This window comes from Phyllobates terribilis, unplaced genomic scaffold (genome assembly GCF_046119375.1).
Source record: "Phyllobates terribilis strain yellow unplaced genomic scaffold, ASM4611937v1 Scaffold_817__1_contigs__length_633815, whole genome shotgun sequence".
NCBI classification, from domain to species: Eukaryota; Metazoa; Chordata; class Amphibia; order Anura; family Dendrobatidae; genus Phyllobates; species Phyllobates terribilis.
In genome coordinates this window covers 316,143-337,784 of record NW_027363577.1, presented here as the reverse complement: position 1 = coordinate 337,784, position 21,642 = coordinate 316,143, and positions in this window count along the sequence as shown.

The window sequence follows — 21,642 nt, the reverse complement described above, 5'->3', positions numbered from 1 at the left end:
TGGCTCCAAGCAGAAGCGGGTATGTCTACGCCCTAACCATCGTGGATCACTACTCCCGATTCCTAGTGGTGGTCCCCGTCAAAGACTTAACAGCACAAACAGCAGCTAGAGCCTTCCAGCTGCACTTCTGACGCCCACACGGGTACCCGGACCAAGTGCTGACGGACCAAGGACCAGCCTTCGAAGCGGAGGTCTTCCAGGAGTTCTGCAACCTGTATGGCTGCAAGAAGATAAGAACAACGCCCTATCACCCCAAACCAATGGACTCTGCGAGAAGATGAACCAGGTGGTGATAGATCTGCTAAAAACATTGCCCCTGGAAGAACGCAGTCTGTGGCCTGAGAAACTGCCTGATCTGGTGGACCTGTATAGCCACATCCCGGTAGGTTCCACCAACTGTACCCCGGCTTACCTAATGCGAGCAAGACCTGGTAAGCTGCCTGTTGACCTGGATATGGGAGTCCTGATACCCGAGGACACCTCACCAGAGACAGACTGGGATACAGAATGGCAGCAGCAGTACCGGAAAGTACAAGAGAGCGTCGAGCGAAGTCTCTGTCAATCAAGAGAAAGGCAGGAGAGGACTTATAACCAACATGCTCCCGTTGTTCCCCTGGTACCTGGAGAGCAGGTCTTGAAAAGAAAAAGGCGACTCCATAAATTGGACGATCAGTGGGAAAAGGACCCGTACACCGTACTGCCCTCAAGCCACCATAATCCAAAGGTGTACGTCATCAGCAAGGATGGAGGAGAGACCACAGCCACTGTCTCCAGAGACCACCTGAAAAAGTGCCCCGAGAAGTTGCAAAGCACGGATGAAGATCAGGAAGACCCTCAACCTGTAGAGGAAAAGGAGGAAATGATCACCACCGTACTCGGAGACTTTCCCCGGTCCTGGACACAAGTAAACAACGCTATCGTGGTGCCCGTCCTCACCTTTCTCCAGCCAGCCCCTCAAGTGCCTACAGAAGACCAGGTAGAGCTGGAAGAGCAGCCGGCCCAGGAGGCAGAAGAGTCCACACCAGCAGTACAGGAGAATCAACCCTCTGCTAGTAGTGAGCCTGCCGTGCCCCTAGTGAGCCAAAGAGTGCGCAGACAGCTGCCCAGCTTACCCATAACACCTCCTACACCCTGTAGTGCAGGACCAGTTAGTGAGCTCCGTAGGTCCACTAGAGTCACTAGAGGTCAAATGCCCGCTCGCTGGAGAATCTAAACTAATGCACTGTAAATTTACCTGTTTCTTGAAAATGTTTACGGTTTGTGTTGTTGCCTGTTACTAATTATGTTTCTCAGTTACCCTGCAGATTTATTTGGACTAACAGGTTATGGACACTGGATAACCGGAACAATCTTGTAGATAGTTGCACCATTTGTGCCTCTTGCGAAGACGGCCGCGGAAGAGAAAACCTGTCTGGCGTGGCCTACTTGCGGCCCAAAGTAGCTAGCTCCAGCCTTGCAGCCACGCCCAGGGCCAAAGCAAGGGGTTTGCTTTGGACAGGTCCCCTACTTCGCTTAAAAGTTCACCTTGGGTGATATGGACACCCGGTTTCGGACACGCCGTGACCTTTAAAGAACTAAAGCTTCTTGTAAATATGTTATTGTATTATTGTTATACCCTGCATTTATGTTTCTTTAAAAATATGTTTAGTCCCGGAGTACTAAAATTTACTAGGGGGAAATGTGACACCCCAGGGGTCTGGTTGCCACAGTAATAGAGATATTATGTCTGAGAGCAAGTGGGAGGTTTCTCTGGTCAGGAGCCCTAAGCATGCAACACTGCCCGCCCAGACCTGGGAGGGGAGGAATCTGCCCTTATAAATTGGGTCTGGGGCGGGATTAAGTTAGTCAGAGCCTGGAGAGGGAAAGTGACAACAGGAGCTCTGTAGGAGCAGGAGCGAGTGCCAGAGGCTGGAAGCTAGAGAGCTCGCCTTGGCTGAAGACACTAATACCGGACACGGAGTCCGAGGCTGTGGGGACATCCAGGTCCAGCAGCAGAATCCAACCGGCAGGGGATTCCATGTCCTCTGGCCTTAGAAACCCGAAGGCACGGTCACAAGCAAGGGACCAGCACCGCCATCGTGAAGCGAAGGCTGACGGAAGGCCCCAAGTCACCGGCCATACGGGTGAGCACCACACGGTATACTCAGGGACGTGGGCTACTTCTACCCGCATACAGCAAGGTAGCCAGGAAAGAGTGCAGATAGTCGGGGAGGCCTACAACTCCACCTGGCCAAGGGAGATCCTGCTTGCTCACAGACTGACCAGGCCCCTACTGCTAACCAGTACTCCCGGGAGGGTCTGCTTTATACCATCAGTAAAGGCCCTGAACTGCACCACACGTCTCTGTGCTTCCTTGCACCAGCACCATTACTACTGGGACGCTCACACCATCACTCCCATCATCCACCTTAGCTGCCCTGAGGCAATACTTCTCCCGTGGGGAGTTATCCCATACTCGGCTGCGCAAACAACATCAGCCTCAGCGGTCGGCAGCGCAGCGGCGGTCCCCACTGACATTGTTCTTACCTATAGACTGCCACTGGTTTGACCGCCCTGGGCACGGACCGGGTCACCGCCATGGAGGACTACAACCCCCAGCGATCCGGCTCCGGGTATCCCCCTGCACCACACAGGCCCAGGGGGCGCGTCACGAGCAACGTGGGACTGGGAGCGGTGCTGTCCCAGATCCAGCAGGGCAGAGAACGGGTAATCACTTATGCCAGCAGGAAGCTCCGGCCCTCAGAAAGGAACCCTGAAAATTACAGCTCCTTCAAGCTAGAGTTCCTCGCAGTGGTATGGGCAGTGACAAAGCGCTTTAAACATTACCTCGCCTCTTCCAAGTTCACCGTATTCACAGACAAAAACCCGCTGACACACCTGGACACTGCGAAACTTGGTGCCCTGGAGCAGAGATGGATGGCCCGACTCTCCAATTATGAGTTCACCATCAAGTACCGGGCTGGGCGCAAGAATGCCAATGCAGATGCACTGTCCAGGATGCCTAACTTGCCAGATGGGGGAGAAGACCCAGAAGAACTGGAAGAGATAGAAATCCCCGCTTTCCACCGTCATGGGATAACTCAGTGCTCCCACTGTGTGAAAGACAGGTACTCTTCCACTAAAGAGGCCACATTCAATCCCTTGCCCCACCACGGCTGGGCAGAAACACAAGACAGTGACCCGGCCGTCCACCTAGTCAAAGAGTTGCTGACACGAGCCGACTCATACCCTGACCCAGATGCTCCAGAGGAGACCAAACAGCTGTGGAAAGAGAAGAGTAAGCTGTTCATCTATGAAGGGAAGCTGTGTCGAAGAACTGTCAACTCCCAGACGCATGAGCTGGTCTGGCAGGTGGTAGTCCCGAGGCGGGACGCGTCTATGGTCTTGGAAGTGTACCACGATGGAGCAGGACACTTCGGATGGAAAAAGCTGGAAGTCCTGCTGCGTGAACGGTTCTATTGGGTCGGCATGAGAGGAGCAATCGAGAGGTGGTGTCGAGACTGCGGACCGTGCAACCTGAGAAGGAAAGACCGTGACAGCCAGAGGGCTCCCCTGCAGCCCATCATCACCAAGCAGCCGCTCGAACTGGTAGCCCTAGACCATTTGAAGCTGTCCCCAAGCAGGTCAGGCTATGTCTACGCTCTCACCATCGTAGACCACTACTCCCGGTTTCTGGTAGTAGTGCCAGTCAAGGACCAAACAGCTCAGACAGCAGCCAGAGCTTTCCAACAGCACTTCTGCCGCCCGCATGGTTACCCAGAACGTGTGCTAACTGACCAAGGTCCGGCCTTCGAAGCGGAGGTATTCCAGGAGTTCTGCAACCTGTACGGCTGCAAGAAGATCAGGACAACGCCTTATCACCCCCAGACCAACAGGATGTGTGAAAAGATGAACCAGGTGGTGATAGACCTACTGAAGACATTGCCCCTGGAGGAACGCAGTCTGTGGCCAGAAAAGTTGCTAGACCTAGTGGACCTCTACAATCATATCCCAGTGAATTCCACCAACTGCACACCAGCTTACCTGATGAGAGCGAGACCTGGTAAGCTGCCCATCGATCTGGATATGGGAGTTCTGACACCAGAGGACGCCTCACCAGACGCAGATTGGGACACTGAGCGGCAACAGCAATACCGCAAGGTACAGGAAAGTGTTGAAAGAAGTCTGTTCCAAGCAAGAGAAAGGCAAGAGAGGACTTACAATCAACATGCACCTGCTGCCCCCTTGTCACCTGGAGAGCAAGTCCTAAAGAGGAAGAGGCGACTCCACAAGTTGGATGACCAGTGGGAAAAAGAGCCGTACACCATTCTACCATCAAGTCATGATAATACCAAGGTGTGCCTCATAAGTAAGGACGGAGGTGAGACAACAGCAACAGTTTCCAGAGACCACCTGAAGAAATGTCCCGAGCAGCTACAGCATGCTGAAGAAGGCCAAGATATCCCTCAACCCGCAGAGGAAGTGTAAGAAATGGTCAGCACGGTACTCGGAGAATTTCCCCGGTCATGGACACAAGTGAATAATGCCATTGTTGTGCCTGTCCTTACATTTCTCCAACCAGCACCTCAAGCACCTACAGAAGTCTCAGTAGAGTTGGAAGAACCATTGGCCCCGGAGACAGAAGATTCCTCATCAGCAGACCAGGAGAATCTACCCTCTGCTAGTAGCGAGCCTGTCGTACCCACGGTAAGCCAAAGGATCCATATGAAGCTGCCCAACCTACCAGTGACACCTCAAAATACCAGTAGTGCAGGTCACACAGTGCCCACCACACCAGGGGTAGGGAAAGGGGACCAGAGTGGAACACAGACAGACAGTGTGCTACGCAGGTCCACCAGAATCACCAGAGGTCAAATTCCTGCTCGTTGGAAAATTTAAATGTAACTATAACTGTAATGTTGAATTGTTTTGTGTGTGTATTGAATATGTTTTTCCAGTTACCCTACAGGGTCCAAAAAGACTTTCAGGTTATGGACAATGAATAACCAAAAACTCTGCCTGTAAATAGTTGCACCTGTAAAGTGCCCCTTTGGTGCCAGACCACAGAACAAAAACCCGTGGAGGTGGCTGAAGATGTGGTCCAACTCCGGATCATTAATGCCCTGTAGCCACCCTAGGGCCTACGTTGAGGGTTTGGGACGGGTCCCTCAGATTGCACCTTGTTTCAGTGAAATGGACACCTGGTTGCGGATGATACCGTGACCTTTAAAGACTCTAATGGTTGTAAATATGTTAATGTATTGTTACCTGTTGTATTTTTGCAAAATATGTTCAGTCCCGGAGTACTGAAATTTACTAGGGTGGAATGTGGCACCCCAGAGGGTCTGGTTGCCACAGTGGTAGTAATACCATGTCTGGAAGCAAAACAGGAGTTTCCTGGTCAGGGAACACACTACAAGCAACACCTCCTGCTCCAGACCAGAAAAGGGGAGGATCCTGACCTATATAACTGGATCTGGAGGCGGGGTTAGTCAGTCTAGTGAGAGTCTAGTTCAGTGTCAGGAGTCAGTTAGGACTAAGGAGCAAGGAGCTGAGGACTGGAGCTGTGCAGAGCTCGTCCTGGCCAGTGGATACAGAAGACCTGACACCGGAGTCCGAGGCTGTGAAGATTGTATATCCAGCAGCAGAAACCGCAAGGCAGGAGATTGCAGGTCTCCTGGCTGACAGAAGCCCGGAGGCTCAGCCACACGAAAGGACCAGTACCACCACAGAGGAGCGAGGAATACACAGGATCAAAGTCGACAGCCATACGGGTGAGCAGCAGGTTACACTCAGGGACGTGGGCTACAACACGACTATAAGCGGGATAGCCAAAAGAGTACAGTCGGAACGGCAGGCCTACAACTCCACCTGGCCAGGGGATTCTAGGATTGCTCCCAGACTGACCAGGTCCTCATCCCTAGCAAGTACTCCCGTTGGGGCCTATATAATTACCACCAGTAAAGACCCTAGGACTGCACTGCAAAGACTCCGTGTTATTATTACTGATCCAGGCACTATCACCACCATCATCCATACACGCTGCCCTGAAGCTACACTCTTCCTGTGAGGAGTTACACTACCTTGCTGCGCATACCACTAGCTTCAACGGACTGCCCTGCAGCGGCGGTTTCCAATAACCGCAATCCACAGGTGGCACAGTCAGAGTATCAATAACTGAGACACATAGATTTCCCTGGTTTGACCGTCCTGGGTCACGGACCGGGTCGCTGCCACAGTGACTACAACCCCCAGCATCTACAGGCCCGGCTCCGGGTCTCCCCACGGCCCAGGGGGCGCGTCATTTATGTCACTTAATTGTGTGCCAGGCAGTGGAGCTGCTGAGGCCAAGCAGACATGCTGCACAGACCGGAGCAGTGGGGGAACGGGGAGAGGTGAGTATTGTATTTATTTTTTTACATCATTGAGAACATGGTGGTCACAAGGCTGGAGGGCTATGGTGGGTGCATTATAGTATATGTACTCTATGGGGCAGCATTATACTCTATGGGGGCTGCATTGTACTGTATTGAGGACTATGGGGAGTGCATTGTACTATATGAGGGCTGCATTATACAGTATTGAGAACTATGGAGAGTACATTATACTGTATGGAGGATTATGGGGCACATTATACTATATGGAGGACTATGGGGCATATTGTACTTAAGGAGCACAATGCTGCCTATTCATGGAGTGATTGGATTGTTTATGCCAAAACAAAGCTCATTGTTCTCAGCAGCACATCGTTTGGTGTAATCTGCAGATATACTGCTAATAAAATGATACTGTAAGGGGACAGATTGATCTACTAGTGACTGTTCTGTCCCCATCATTCTTCCTCAGCCGGTGTAAAGAACCCGGGAAACAAGCGTCGAATGACTTCAATATTGTCGATCGCGCTCGTTTAATGGCCTGAACTCAGCGCATGTAAATACAACCAAAATATTTCTGTGTGATGGTGCAATTTGTGAGCATTTGGGGCCCCACTATCTCTAAAACAGGCCCTGAGTACAACCAAAGCTAGTCCATACATAGCCCATTCAAAAAGTGTGAAAATATATGTATATGTGGCACCCCAGGGGGTCTGGTTGCCACAGTGGTAGAAATACCATATCTGAGAGCGAGCATGGGTTTTCCTGGTCAGGAGCACATTTGCATGCAACGCTTCCTGCCCCAGTCCAGGGAGGGTAGGAACCTGCCATTTATAAACTGGATCTGGGGCGGGGTTAGTTAGTTAGTTCCAGAGAGAGGGACAGAGCAGCAAGGAGCCCTGTAGGAGACAGGAGCTGAGAGCCAGGGACTGGAGCAGCAGAGCTCGTCCTGGCAAAAGACGCAGAGAACCGGACACCGGAGTCCGAGGCTGTGAGGATATTCACATCCAGCAGCAGAAACCACCTGGCAGGGGATTTCAGGTCCTCTGGCCGTAGAAAGCCCGGAGGCTCAGTCACACGCAAGAGACCGGCACCGCCATCGAGGAGCGGAAGGAGCCAAAGGCCCCAAGTCACCAGCCATACGGGTGAGCACCACACGGTACACTCAGGGACGTGGGCTACTACACGACTACAGCAAGGTAGCCAGGAAGAGTGCAGTCAGGCGGGAAGGCCTACACCTCCACCTGGCCAGGGGGATTCTTGTTCGCTCACAGACTGACCAGGCCTCTAATGTTAGCCAGTACTCCCAGCAGGGTCTCCTTCATCACCAACAGTAAAGACCCTGAACTGCACTGCACGGACTTTGAGTCATTTCTGCTGCGCCTATGCACCACAATCCTCACCATCTACACACGCTGCCCTGAGGCTATACTCCTCCCGTGGGGAGTTATACTACCCCCTGCTGCGCACACAACATAAGCCTCAGCGGTCTGCCCCGCAGGGGCGGTTCTCAGTGACCGCAATCCACGGGTGGCATAGTCGGACATTTCAACATTAAAAACCTAGTAAACAGATCCGCCACTGGTTTGACCACCCTGAGCCACGGGACCGGGTCGCCGCCGCGGAGACTACAACCCCTGACATCACACAGAGACTCGGCTCCGGGTATTCCCACACATACGGCCCAGGGGGCGCATCAACTTTGGCGTAGTCGGCAGGATCTCGTGCCCGCAACCACCGGGTACTGCATGCCTGAAGAAAGACTGTGATACTTACCGTGGTGAAGTTTCCCGCCATCCGCAGATGTTTTTCCGCCATCCGCAGCCATTTTCCCGCTATTGGGCGCCATTTTTGGGACACCGCGCGGGAAGAAGAGGGGCGTGGACGCCAAAAGCGCGCAAGAGCTGAAGCCCCGCCTTACGTACTGACACTGCGCAAGGTCCTGGAAGGAGCCCAGCGGACGCAGACGTCACCAGCGTGCGACGCAAGGTCCTCGACCCCGACGATCGCCTGCGGAGCCGCGGCCTACGAGAAGAAGCAATGGAAGGTAGGCCACGGTTAATTAGGGGGGAGGAAGACACCAGGAATGGAGGGAGCTCCTACCGCCAGCGCGGCTGCTGCCGCAGTGATGCCGTTCACAATGCCATATGTCCCTGGAGCGGCATGGTTACCCCAGTACTCATGGGAGTCGCATACCCTGAGCAACTTTAAAGAAAGACTGTATAGCCTATTCAAAGTATACCCCCTGTCCAAGGAACATAAAGTGAGCATCCTGATAGGTCAGTTAATTGGAGCAGCCAAAAGAGAAGTGAAGTCCTGGTCAGCCAGGGAAAAGGGGACTCTAAAGGAAATACTGGCACTTTTGATACCCGCACCTCAGTAGAGATCAAGCTAAAATTTTATGAATGCAAACAGCGGGCACAAGACAGTATACGGTACTATGCTTTGAATTTGCAGGAGGCCCTGAGAGCCATTAAGTAGGCAGACCCTGACAGCGTGCGGAATGAGGATAAGCTGTTGACTGAACAGTTCATTGAGGGTCTACTGTCCAGCGCCCACCGAACCCAGTTGCGTGTAATGTCCTTGTAGAACCTTGATTTGGACTTTGCGCAGTTTAATGACAGGGCCATCCGGGTGCTCCGAGAACCGGCACCAGGTGGCGCTGTAACCCACAGGCGCCCTGCTATCACCTATCACCAGGAGGCGGCACCCTTGCCTGCAGAGCCTGTGGGAGCTGATGCACAGGCTTTGGACAAAGCCCCGGCTGTAGACCTGCACCATCAGGTCCAAGATCTGACCAAAAGCGTTGCCGCGCTAGCAAGAACTGTGCAGTCTTTACAGGTGTCTTCCCCAGGAAAGATCCAGCTGGCTTCCAGTCCGGAGGACGTCCCTTGGAGCCAACGGAGGAGGATCCCATCGTTCAGAGGAAGGCCCAGCGACCGCTATGACCAGGACGGACAACCCATCTGCCGCCGCTGCAACCAACCAGGACATATGGCAAGGTACTGTCATTTAAATGGGCCCGACCTGGGGCAGAGGACCGACCCCCAGGCATAAGATCATCAGGCCCATCGAGCTGGCATGATAAGTACGTAGGGGGACGACCGGTCTTGCCTGTGGTGCTGGATGGCATTCCTATGAGTGCACTACTGAACACCGGGTCACAGGTAACCACCATCCCCTATGTGCTCTTTAAGCGGTACTGGAATGACTCAGATATTACCCGCTACCCAGATGACGATTTGAGCATCATCGCAAGCCATGGTCAGCCCGTGCCGCAGGTGGGATTCAAGGAGGTGACCATAAAGATTGGTAAAGTTGAACTGCCAGCGCAAGGACTGATTATTGTGGACATTGACCGTCGTGAAAGCCACCCTAAGATAACCTTGGGTACTAATGTTATTGAAAATTGTCTTGCAGAGATAATTGTCATATTACAGCAGGTTGCGGTGAACGCCAGCTCCAGCCAGTAGCATGTCCCACAAAAAGAGATCAGAGCCCTGATGAAAAGGCAGCAGGTAGAACTGTCTGGTGGTGAGATTGGTAGTGTAAGGATGAGTGACCCGTTCCCTATCGCCATGCCCCCAAAGAGTGAGATGATGATCTGGTGCCGGACTGCAATCGGGTTAAGAGGAAGGGACTACCAAGCCATGGTAGAACCCGTCTACTCAGACAGTAGGCCCACCATTTTGACGGCACGGGGGGTGGTCGATGTATGCCATGGGAGGGTACCCGTCCGCATCCTAAACATTGGGGAAAGAGAAGTATACTTGCCCCGGTATGCCACTCTAGCCAAATTGTTCACCGTTAACCAAAACTCCATAAAGGCAGTGGAACCCTTGCCTCCATCTCAACTAGAGGAGGGTAACAGCTCCAAGAAACGAATGGAGGACTGGTGTCAGAAGCTGCATGTGGGCACAGACTCCACTCCCTCACACCAAAAACAGGGAGTCTACCTGGTGGTGCAGGAGTACGAAAGAGTCTTTAGCAAACACCCGCTAGACTTTGGGCAAGTAAAGGGGGTAGAACACCACATCCCCACAGGAGACCATCCACCCATAAAGGAAAGATACCGACCTGTACCCCCTGCACACTATCAGAATACCAAGGGGATGTTGCGAGACATGAAGGAGGCTGGGGTAATCAGGGACAGCTGTAGCCCCTGGGCAGCTCCACTAGTTCTTGTGAAAAAGAAAGATGGCACCATGAGAATGTGTGTAGATTACAGAAAGGTCAACCGTATCACACACAAAGATGCGTACCCGTTACCTAGGATAGAGGAATCTTTAGCTGCATTAAAGTCTGCTAACTTCTTCTCCACTTTGGATCTTACTAGCGGGTACTGGCAGGTTCCTGTAGCAGAGGCAGACAAGGAGAAGACCGCGTTCACCACCCAGATGGTTGATGGTTCTCAGCGAATTCAACTGTATGCCATTCGGGCTCTGCAACGCACCAGGAACCTTCCAGCGGTTAATGGAGTGCTGCCTGGGGCACAGGAATTTCGAGACGGTCCTGCTATACCTGGACGATGTCATCGTGTATTCCAAAACATATGAGGACCATCTGAAACACCTGGCAGAGGTGTTTGACGCCCTGGCAGGCTACGGCCTAAAGGTGAAACCCTCCAAGTGTCATCTACTGAAACCAAAAGTACAGTACCTGGGACACATGGTGAGTGCTGATGGAGTAGCTCCAGACCCTGATAGAATTACAGTGATTAAGGACTGGCCAAGACCCTCCAGCATAAAGGAAGTGCGGCAGTTCCTCGGGTTGGTAGGCTACTACCGAAGATTCATCCCCGGGTTCACCAAAATGGCAGCCCCTATGCAAAACCTCCTGTTGGGTCAGTCAAAGACCAAGAATCAGAAGCCACCCTTCAAATGGGACAAGCTGGAGGATGAGTCTTTCCGCCAGCTGAAGATGGCCCTCACGGGGGATGAGGTCCTGGCTTACCCAGATTACGGCCAGCCTTTCATCCACCACACGGACGCGAGCAACATCGGGCTAGGGGCGGTGCTGTCCCAGATTCAACAGGGCAGAGAACGGGTAATTGCTTATGCCAGCAGGAAGCTCCGGGCTACAGAGAGAAACCCCGAAAATTATAGCTCCTTCAAGCTAGAGTTCCTGGCAGTGGTGTGGGCAGTTACAGAACGCTTTAAACATTACCTTGTCTCTTCCAAGTTCACCGTGTACACGGACAACAACCCGTTGACACACCTGGACACTGCGAAACTTGGTGCCCTGGAGCAGAGATGGATGGCCCGCCTATCCAACTATGAATTTACAATCAAATACCAGGCGGGACGCACAAATGCCAACGCAGACGCCCTGTCCAGGATGCCGAACTTGCCGGACGGAGGGGAAGATCCAGAAGAACTGGAAGAGATTGAACTCCCTGCGTTCCACCGTCATGAGATTACCCAGTGTTCCCACTGTGTAAGGGACAAGCTCTCTGCCACGTTCAATCCCTTACCCCACTACAGCTGGGCGGAGACGCAAGACAGTGACCCAGCCGTCCGCCTGGTAAAAGAGATGCTGACACAGGATGATGCCCGCCTTGACCCAGACGCTCCGGAAGAGACCAAACAGCTGTGGAAGGAGAAGAGTAAACTGCTTCTCTACAAGGGGAAGCTGTGCCGGAGAATTGTTAACTCCCGGACACATGAGCTGACCTGGCAGGTAGTGGTCCCGAGATGAGACGCGGCTATGGTCCTGGAGGCATACCACGGCGGAGCAGGACACTTTGCATGGAAGAAGTTGGAGTTCCTGTTGCGTGAACGGTTCTTCTGGGTAGGCATGAGAGGGGCCATTGAGAGATGGTGCAGAGACTGCGGCCCGTGCAACCTGAGAAGAAAGGACCGTGCCAGCCAGAAGACTGCCCTGCAACCCATCATCACCAAGGAGCCACTAGAACTGGTAGCCTTGGACCATGTGAAGCTGGCTCCAAGTAGGTCCGGGTACGTCTACGCTCTCACCATCGTAGACCACTACTCCCAGTTCCTGGTGGTTGTCCCTGTCAAGGACTTAACAGCTCAGACAGCAGCTAGAGCCTTCCAGCAGCACTTCTGCCATCCACACGGGTATCCAGAGCAAGTGTTGACTGACCAAGGTCCAGCCTTCGAAGCGGAGGTCTTCCAGGAGTTCTGCAACCTCTATGGCTGCAAGAAGATAAGGACAATGCCCTATCACCCCCAAATCAACGAATTGTGTGAGAAGATGAACCAGGTGGTGATAGACTTGCTGAAAACATTGCTCCTGGAAGAACGCAGTCTGTGTCCTGAAAAACTGCCTGATCTGGTGGACTTGTATAACCACATCCCAGTAAATTCCACCAACTGCACCCCGGCTTACCTAATGAGAGCAAGACCTGGTAAGCTGCTTATTGACCTGGATATGGGAGTCCTGACACCCAAGGATACCTCGCCAGAGGCAGACTGGGATACAGAACGGCAGCAGCAGTACCGGAAAGTGCAGGAGAGTGTTGAGAGAAGTTTGTCTCAAGCAAGAGAAAGGCAAGAGAGGACTTACAACCAGCATGCTCCCGCTGTTCCCCTGGCACCTGGAGAGCAGGTCTTGAAGAGGAAGAGGCGGCTCCATAAGTTGGATGACCAGTGGGAGAAAGACCCGTACACAGTACTGCCCTCAAGTCATGAAAACCCGAAAGTATGCGTTATCAGTAAGGATGGAGGAGAGACCACAGCCACTGTCTCTAGAGACCACCTGAAGAAGTGTCCCGAGCAGCTGCAAAGCACTGATGAAGACCAAGATAGCCCTCAACCCGCAGAGGAAAGGGAAGAAATGGTCAGTACAGTACTCGGAGAATTTCCCCGGTCCTGGACACAAATTAACAACGCTATTGTGGTACCCGTCCTTACCTTTCTCCAGCCAGCCCCTCAAGGGCCTACAGAAGATCAAGTAGTATTGGAAGAGCAACCGGCCCCGGAGGCAGAGGATTCCATACCAGCAGCCCAGGAGAATCAACCCTCTGCTAGTAGTGAGCCTGCCGTGCCCGTGGTAAGCCAAAGAGTACGCAGAAAGCTGCCCAAACGACCCGTAACATCTCCAAACACCTGTAGTGCAGACACTAGCGAGCCCACTACACAAGGGGTGGAAACAGGGGACCCAGAAAGAACACCATCAGATAGTGTGTTACGTAGGTCAACAAGGAGCACTAGAGGTCAGAAGCCCGCTCGCTGGAGAATCTAGGAGAAATGATATATACCTGTATATTGCAAATGTTGTAATGTTTTATGTTTGTTACCTCAATACTGATTATGTTTCTCAAGTTACCCAACAGGGTCTATGGACGGACAGGTTATGGACAATGAATAACCGGAACTGTACCTTGTAAATAGTTGCACCTGTTAAGTGCCCCTTTTGGGCCAGACCACAGAACAAAAACCCGTGGATGTGGCTGAAGACGTGGTCCAACGCCGGATCATCGATGCCCTGTAGCCACCCCAGGGCCTACGTGGAGGGTTGGGACGGGTCCCTCAAAATGCATCTTGGGTGACATGGACACCTGGTTACGGAAGCGCCGTGACCTATCAAGACTGAACTCCTTGTACATATATTGTTGTGTTATTGTTTATACCCTGTTATGTGTGTTTTCAAAAAAAAAAAGTTTTTAGTCCCAGAGTACTAAAGTTTACTAGGGGGGAATGTGGCACCCCAGGGGGTCTGGTTGCCACAGTGGTCGAAATACCATGTCTGAGAGCGAGCATGGGTTTTCCTGGTCAGGAGCACATTTGCATGCAACGCCTCCTGCCCCAGTCCAGGGAGGGGAGGAACCTACCCTTTATAAACTGGATCTGGGGCGAGGTTAGCTAGTTAGTTCCAGAGAGAGGGATAGAGCAGCAAGGAGCCCTGTAGGAGACAGGAGCTGAGAGCCAGGGACTGGAGCAGCAGAGCTCGTCCTGGCAGAAGACGCAGAGAACCGGACACCGGAGTCCGAGGCTGTGAGGATATTCACATCCAGCAGTAGAAACCACCTAGCAGGGGATTTCAGGTCCTCTGGCCGTAGAAAGCCCGGAGGCTCAGTCACACGCAAGGGACCAGGCCTCTAATGTTAGCCAGTACTCCCAGCAGGGTCTCCTTCATCACCAACAGTAAAGACCCTGAACTGCACTGCATGGACTTTGAGTCATTTCTGCTGCGCCTATGCACCACAACCCTCACCATCTACACATGCTGCCCTGAGGCTATACTCCTCCCGTGGGGAGTTATACTACCCCCTGCTGCGCACACAACATAAGCCTCAGCGGTCTGCCCCGCAGCGGCGGTTCTCAGTGACCGCAATCCACGGGTGGCATAGTCGGACATTTCAACATTAAAAACCTAGTAAACAGATCCGCCACTGGTTTGACCACCCTGAGCCACGGGACCGGGTCGCCGCCACGGAGACTACAACCCCTGACATCACACAGAGACCCGGCTCCGGGTATTCCCACACACAAGGCCCAGGGGGCGCATCATATATAAAGGCATATACGACTAGTAATGCTAACTGTAGAATACCATGCTACAAACATAACAAATGCTAATAAATGTACAGAAAAAGTAATGGATGATACATCAAGCTCATGTGTAGAAATGAAGCCTACCTAGTGATGTCCGGAGCCTCTCCGTAGACTTCAATAGGCAGCTTCTATTGTATTCCTCACTGAGTTATCAGTCTGTCTTGTCTTAAGCTTGATGGATTTTACCTATTCTTCAGAGGACGCTACATTCACAAATCCTTGTCTATTTCTATATCCTTGTAAAACAGAACCTTTTTCTCCCATGTGTCTTCGCATTGTCTCCATTTTATATCCGTGTTGTATAGATATATTTTTTCCTCATACATTTGTAAAAACTGAAGCAGGTAGACAGTCTGAACTTTTATTTATTCATTGACTATTAATGGATCTATTAAAAATGGATGAAACACTGATGGAGCACTAAAGGAAAAGAAAAGTCTTCAGTGCTTCATGCGTTGTACATGGATTTCCTTAGACTTTAATGGCTGAGTCTGATCTGCAAAATGAATGAGAATAGAACCTGCTCTGAGTCTCACGGATTAGACACGGAACTGTTATTAAAAAACAGACGGCACATGGACTAGTGCAATAAATGTCATGCCACATTCACACATTCAGTATTTGGTCAGTATTTTACATCAGTATGTGTAAGGCAAAACCAGGAGTGGGTGATAAATGCAGAAATGGTGACGTGTTTCTATTATACTTTTCCTCTGATTGTTCCTCACCTGGTTTGGGCTTAGAAATACTGAGGTAAAATACTGACCAAACACTGAAGGTGTGAATATGGCCTGAAAGTGGTGGTCTGATATTTCATTAAATTAACCTGGTGTCTACAGCTCTGACTAGTGATGTAGAGGTGAATGAATCTCACTTTGCATTCCTATGAGAGTCACATCAAGGCTCATTATATAGAGAAATTGTCTTCCACACCACGTATAAGATCCTGTAGGATTCTGAGAGTCAGAAGTAACGTGGGACGACCGAAAGACCAGAATGGAGTGGACAGCTCCCCAACAAAGCGATTGATAAAACTGATTTCCCCTATGAGCAAAGGAGCATTGCTTTAATCACAGCTATGGTTGAAAAAACCCAGTAAACAGTCTTCATTTTTCTCTTCTTCGCAAAAAAGCCTTTAAATTTGACAAGTCAATGATTTCCATTGTACTGACTGCAATAGTATATGGCACTATTCCTGCAAGAGGATCCAAGCTGAACCACCAGTGCAGGGCCGGGAGAAGGGGTAGGCACCCGCCTAGGACGCTACCTCTCTGAGGGGGGAGCAGTTTAAGAAAAAAAATTGACATTATTGAACGCCTGCAGTCAACTGGCACCTTCCTCCTGCCGCAAACATTCAGCATGCTGACAGCCGGTACACAGGAACAAAGGTGAGCGGAGTCAGTGGGTCACTAACACCGCTCAACGCCTGCGCCCTGGTTCTCATTCCCTCTCTGCATTGAAATGCATTTGTGTCTTTAAGACAATGTGAACGCTGCCCCCAGGACAGGAGCAGAGGAGGTGTAATCAGGTTGATGTTCTGGCGGTAATTCCCGCAATACGCAGGGTATGGACAGTCTGCCCCCTGTTAGAGGATGGCGCCACACAGGAATACGGCAGTAGAACAACCATCGGTTTTGTTACAAGCTGCATCTATTGTATCTCATTAATTGAAACCAAACGGCCCCCATTATAATTAAGCTATATTAGTTTCCATGACTATTCTTGGGTCTGACATTGTAAAGGAAGTGCTCATCAGAGCTTGTTACCTGATGGATCAGACGAGGAAGTTAGAGGTCCAGTTACCATAGTTTCTCACCTATTCCTTTTCTTGGGGGGGAAGCCATTTGCGTCATCTGCCTAAGGCAGCAAAATACCTTATCATGATATTAATAAAAATACCAAAAAGCATGTCTGTAATATAACCAAAAGGTCTGGTGACTGCGGAGGCCAGGTCATCTGGCGTAGCACCCCATCACTCTCCTTCTTGGTCAAATAGCCCTTACACAGCCTGGAGGTGTGTTTGGGGTCATTGTCCTGTTGAAAAATAAATGATGGTCCAACTAAACGCAAACCGGATGGAATAGCATGCCGCTGCAAGACGCTGTGGTAGTCATGCTGGTTCAGTATGCCTTCAATTTTGAATAAATCCCCAACAGTGTCACCAACAAAGCACCCCCACACCATCACACCTCCTCCTCCATGCTTCACGGTGGGAACCAGGCATGTAGAGTCCATCCGTTCACCTTTCCACTGGTCTAATGTCCATTCCTTGTGTTCTTTAGCCCAAACAAGTCTCTTCTGCTTGTTGCCTGTCCTTAGCAGTGGTTTCCTAGCAGCTATTTTACCATGAAGGCCTGCTGTACAAAGTCTCCTCTTAACAGTTGTTGTAGAGATGGGTCTGCTGCTAGAACTCTGTATGGCATTGACCTGGTCTCTAATCTGAGCTGCTGATATTAATAAAAATACCAAAAAGCATATCTGTAATATAACCAAAAGCAACATAGATGTTTTATATATTTATTTTTATGCATAAAAGTTGTTAATATTATGCAAATATATAAAAAGAAAGTGTGTAGATATAGTCACTTTCTGTGGAAAGGAGCAGATGATGATGATTCCGCTCCTCAAGCCTCGGCCACTTCTATCGCTTTTGGACATCCAGGTCTGGATCACACATGAGAGAGGAGAAGAGCAGGAATGTGTGACTTGTGATCTGTGTAGTTGGAGTTTTCCTGGATTCCTTCAGCATCGCGATCAGCCAAATGGCCTTCTGTCTGACCATGGTCAGGAAGGTGAAGGAGCAGTCGCTTCCTTCTGTCTGACCATGGCCTGGTAGAGGAAGGAGCAGCCGCTTCCTTCTGTCTGACCATGGCCTGGTAGAGGAAGGAGCAGCCGCTTCCTTTGTCTGTACATGGCCAAGTAGGAGAAGGAGCAGCCGCTTCCTTCTGTCTGTACATGGCCAAGTAGGAGAAGGAGCAGCCGCTTCCTTCTTTATGTCCATATCTTGTAGTCGTCTCCTTACCACCACATTGTAGATGAGTCGTCCAGATGGTAACATAACAAGTATGGCTGAAAGAAGTCCTTCAATTTCAGCCTTTAATTACTTGCTATGTTGATCCAGAGGAAGGAGAAAAATAACCCTGAGGACTCGTTGTTGCATCATCCTCATATCAAGGGAAAAAAATTCCTTCCTGACCCCAAATATGGCGATCGGAATAAATCCCTGGATGTTTGGTGCTCAAATCTACTTGGATGTTATGTGGTGGAAGCTTGGTAGGTTTGTCACAGTCCGGTAAATAAGAAAGTCCAGTGTAATTGTCTCATCCGATTAATGTAAATCTTCATTCCTGGATGTTACTGGAATGGGGCTGATTTTTATCAGCCTAATACTCCTGCTGGAAGAAGAGAAATATACACGTCTGAGAATCAGCCCCTCACATACAGTATATACAGTACTAGGGGGATATAGCGATAAGGTGTATAGTGGGTAAGTGTGTTACTGGGTAGTGATAACACTTTGGATGTCTGTATGTGCTGTACTTACATAGTAATATGGGAATGGTGGGTCGGCTCTGCCGGACTCCACATCGCTCCAGTCTATAGAATAGAAAAACAGATGCGATCTGATGGATGATGTAATGGCAGATCGGGCAGATGGAGTTTTGCAGAGGAGCTAGAAAATGAAAACAAAGCATTAGTCATTATATTATGTATTATTACTGAGAAATTATTACACAATGTCTATGGACTGTCCATATCTTATCTTCTATATCTTCTTGTAATCCCCCATTATCATTGTCCATCTGATCTTACTCACCCGTTTTATGATATCAGTGGTATGACAGCAGATCCCAGGTGGAAAAGAAGGGATGTCGTCATACAGAGACTGGTGGTATTCGTCCATTGTGCCTCTGGTATAGAATGGCCAGTCACCTACAGTCATCATATATAAGATGACGCCAAAGGAAAAGGAGTCTGCCAGATGGTTGTATCCTTCACCGTCCATTACCTATGGGAACATGAGATTGGAGAGAATCTGAATATACCGGGAAGGGGATTTACACACAGAGACTATGAGGACCGGTCTGTGATTAGATATGAGCAGAATACATTGGGATCAGATTATCCCTCAATCCTACTATCGACATCAATCACACAGAGATGTTCCTTACCTCGGGCGCTATGTAACCCTTAGTGCCAGCAGTATATTCCACTATGTCACCCTCAAATACATTCATGGCTGCTAAGCCAAAGTCTGAGATTTTGATGTGTCCGGTGTCTTGGAGGAGGATGTTCTCTGGCTTCAGGTCACTGCAGGGAGAAGGAGCAGACACTGATTGTGAGGACAATTCATGGAAAGAACTTTCTACAATAGATATGTAAGGAGACAACAGAGAGTCACAGGTGACAGATTTATGAAGGTGAAATGATTACCGGTGTATGACGCCGCGTTCATGCAGGAACTGGAGTCCGCACACCATCTCTGCCGCAAAGAGTCTGAGGAGTAGAAAGGATGGATCAGGGGTTACATGCACAATCATACAGAGAACATGAGGAGATCACACACGTGTCCTTTTCACATCATTAGTTTCTCCTGTTGTCGTTGTCCATTGATCTAAGACTACAATGTGCCGGAAGAGGATTATTCACATTCAGTACCGGACATTTACCTTATTGTCTTTGTGTTAAACATCATTGAATCTTTCATGTGGCCAAACAGGTCTCCTCCGACCATATAGTCCATGGCTATTTCATACTCCGTAGGTGTTTCCCTAAACGCCCGCATAGTCATTAGGTAGGGGCACCCGGCAGCCATTCTCAGGACTTCTAGCTCTGTAGAGATTAAGTCCTCACAAGAACTTTTGTCCATGATTTTGATGGCCAGCAGTCCTTCACTGACTGGATCTGATGCCAAGATGACCTGGAGAAAAATCACAACAGATCAGACCAAACTCTCATCTATTACTGTGTAGTAGTTCACTAGTTTATCCCAATTATCATTACATATGAGCATCCTGTAATAAATATGTACATCTCTCCTGTGTATCTGGTGCAGGATACATTGGGGAACACGGACAATATAAATTGACACTTACTTTTCCATAGTTTCCTTTTCCAAGAACTTTCCAGAACTCGAGATTGGAAAAGTCTATAGGTTGGTCTGTGTGGACCAGTTCTCTTGGGTCAGAAATCTGGAAACTGGCATCATCAAGGCATTGTGCCGGTATGTCCGTTGTGTCGTAGGGCGTCTTATCGATTCCATCTGCAGAGATGATATAAAAAATTTGAACCCCTTAGTGAACACATTATTGGAAATGACTACCTCAGCCTGCTGAAAGCCCCTGTCTTTTCCTCTTCCTGTTAAGACCAGCCTGGCTTTCATATGAGATTTTTAATTTCGCTATATACAGTTCTATCACAGTATCTAGTAGAAGCGATCAGAATATCGCAAGTTCAAGTCCCCAAAGGAGAATAAAGAAAAGAAGTAACAAAAAAAAGTAAAAAAAATAATAAAATGTAAAAAAAATACTTCCCCATTAATAATAATAATAATAATAGTAATAATTTGAATATCTAGTATAACCACATCTGGAACATTAATTAACCCAAACAGTAAACACTGAAATGAGAAAATAAATGTAAAGACCAGAATAGTGTTTTTGTGAGGGCGCAGTATACATCTAATAAATTGTAATAAAAGATATCACAATGTCTTGTCTACCATAGAAAGTTATCTATAAAAGCTACAACTTGTCACGCAAAAAAAAAACAAATCACGTCCTCGCACAGCTCCATCCAGCTATCAAAATCCAAAAGATATAATGTCTCAGAATATAGGGACACAAACCAATTTATTTTTTATAAAATTCCTAATTTTCTTCTACCAGTTCAGTGAATTATAACCCCTATGCCTGTTCAGCATTATCATAGTTGTAACTGACATGGAGAATCATTTTGTCAGGTCATTTTTACCACTCAATGAACATCTAGAAAAAAAACAATGGCGGAATCACTTTTTTTCCACAATTTTACCACATTTTGAATCTTTTTCCCCATTTTCCAGAACATTGAATAGTAAATTAAATAATGTTCAAAACTACAGCTCGTCCACTAAAAAATCAAGTCCGCATACAGCTACATTGGGAGACAAATTAAAAAATAAATAGTTATGGGTTTTCGAAGGAGGAAGGAAAAAACAACGAAAGGTTACCCGGTCAAGAAGGGGTTAACAAATATAGCTAAAAGAAAATATTATAATTTTAAATAGAATTATATAAATGAGCAGGAAATGTCTAATATTTGGGCTCTCATTTATCAAAACTGTCCAATAATAAAAATGTCCCTATTGTCCATAGCAACGAATCACAGCATAGATTCCATCTCTTAACATTCTATGGAACAATGAAAGCCGCATTGTGATTGGTTGCTATGGGCAACAAGGACAGTTTTTCTGCACTTTTGATAATTGATGCCAGTACATAATATTAGGAGTATAATCCTCCTCACCCCCAGTCTTATTACACTGAGCAGATCCATCTTACCTGGTCCATCTGTATCCAGTGATGTGTTTGGTAGAGAAACACTCAGCTGTTTGTTCTCTGGGATGGAGATGTTTTCAGCTGATGACCTCGACCTCCGTAATGCACCATTCCCATTTATAATGGATTTAGCGTAGATGAGACGTCTTCTACATTGGACAACCCAGTCTCTGCTGTTCCTGATCCTCTTCTGGGCTGCCGCTCTTTGTAGTTTCGGTGCCTCCAGACTTT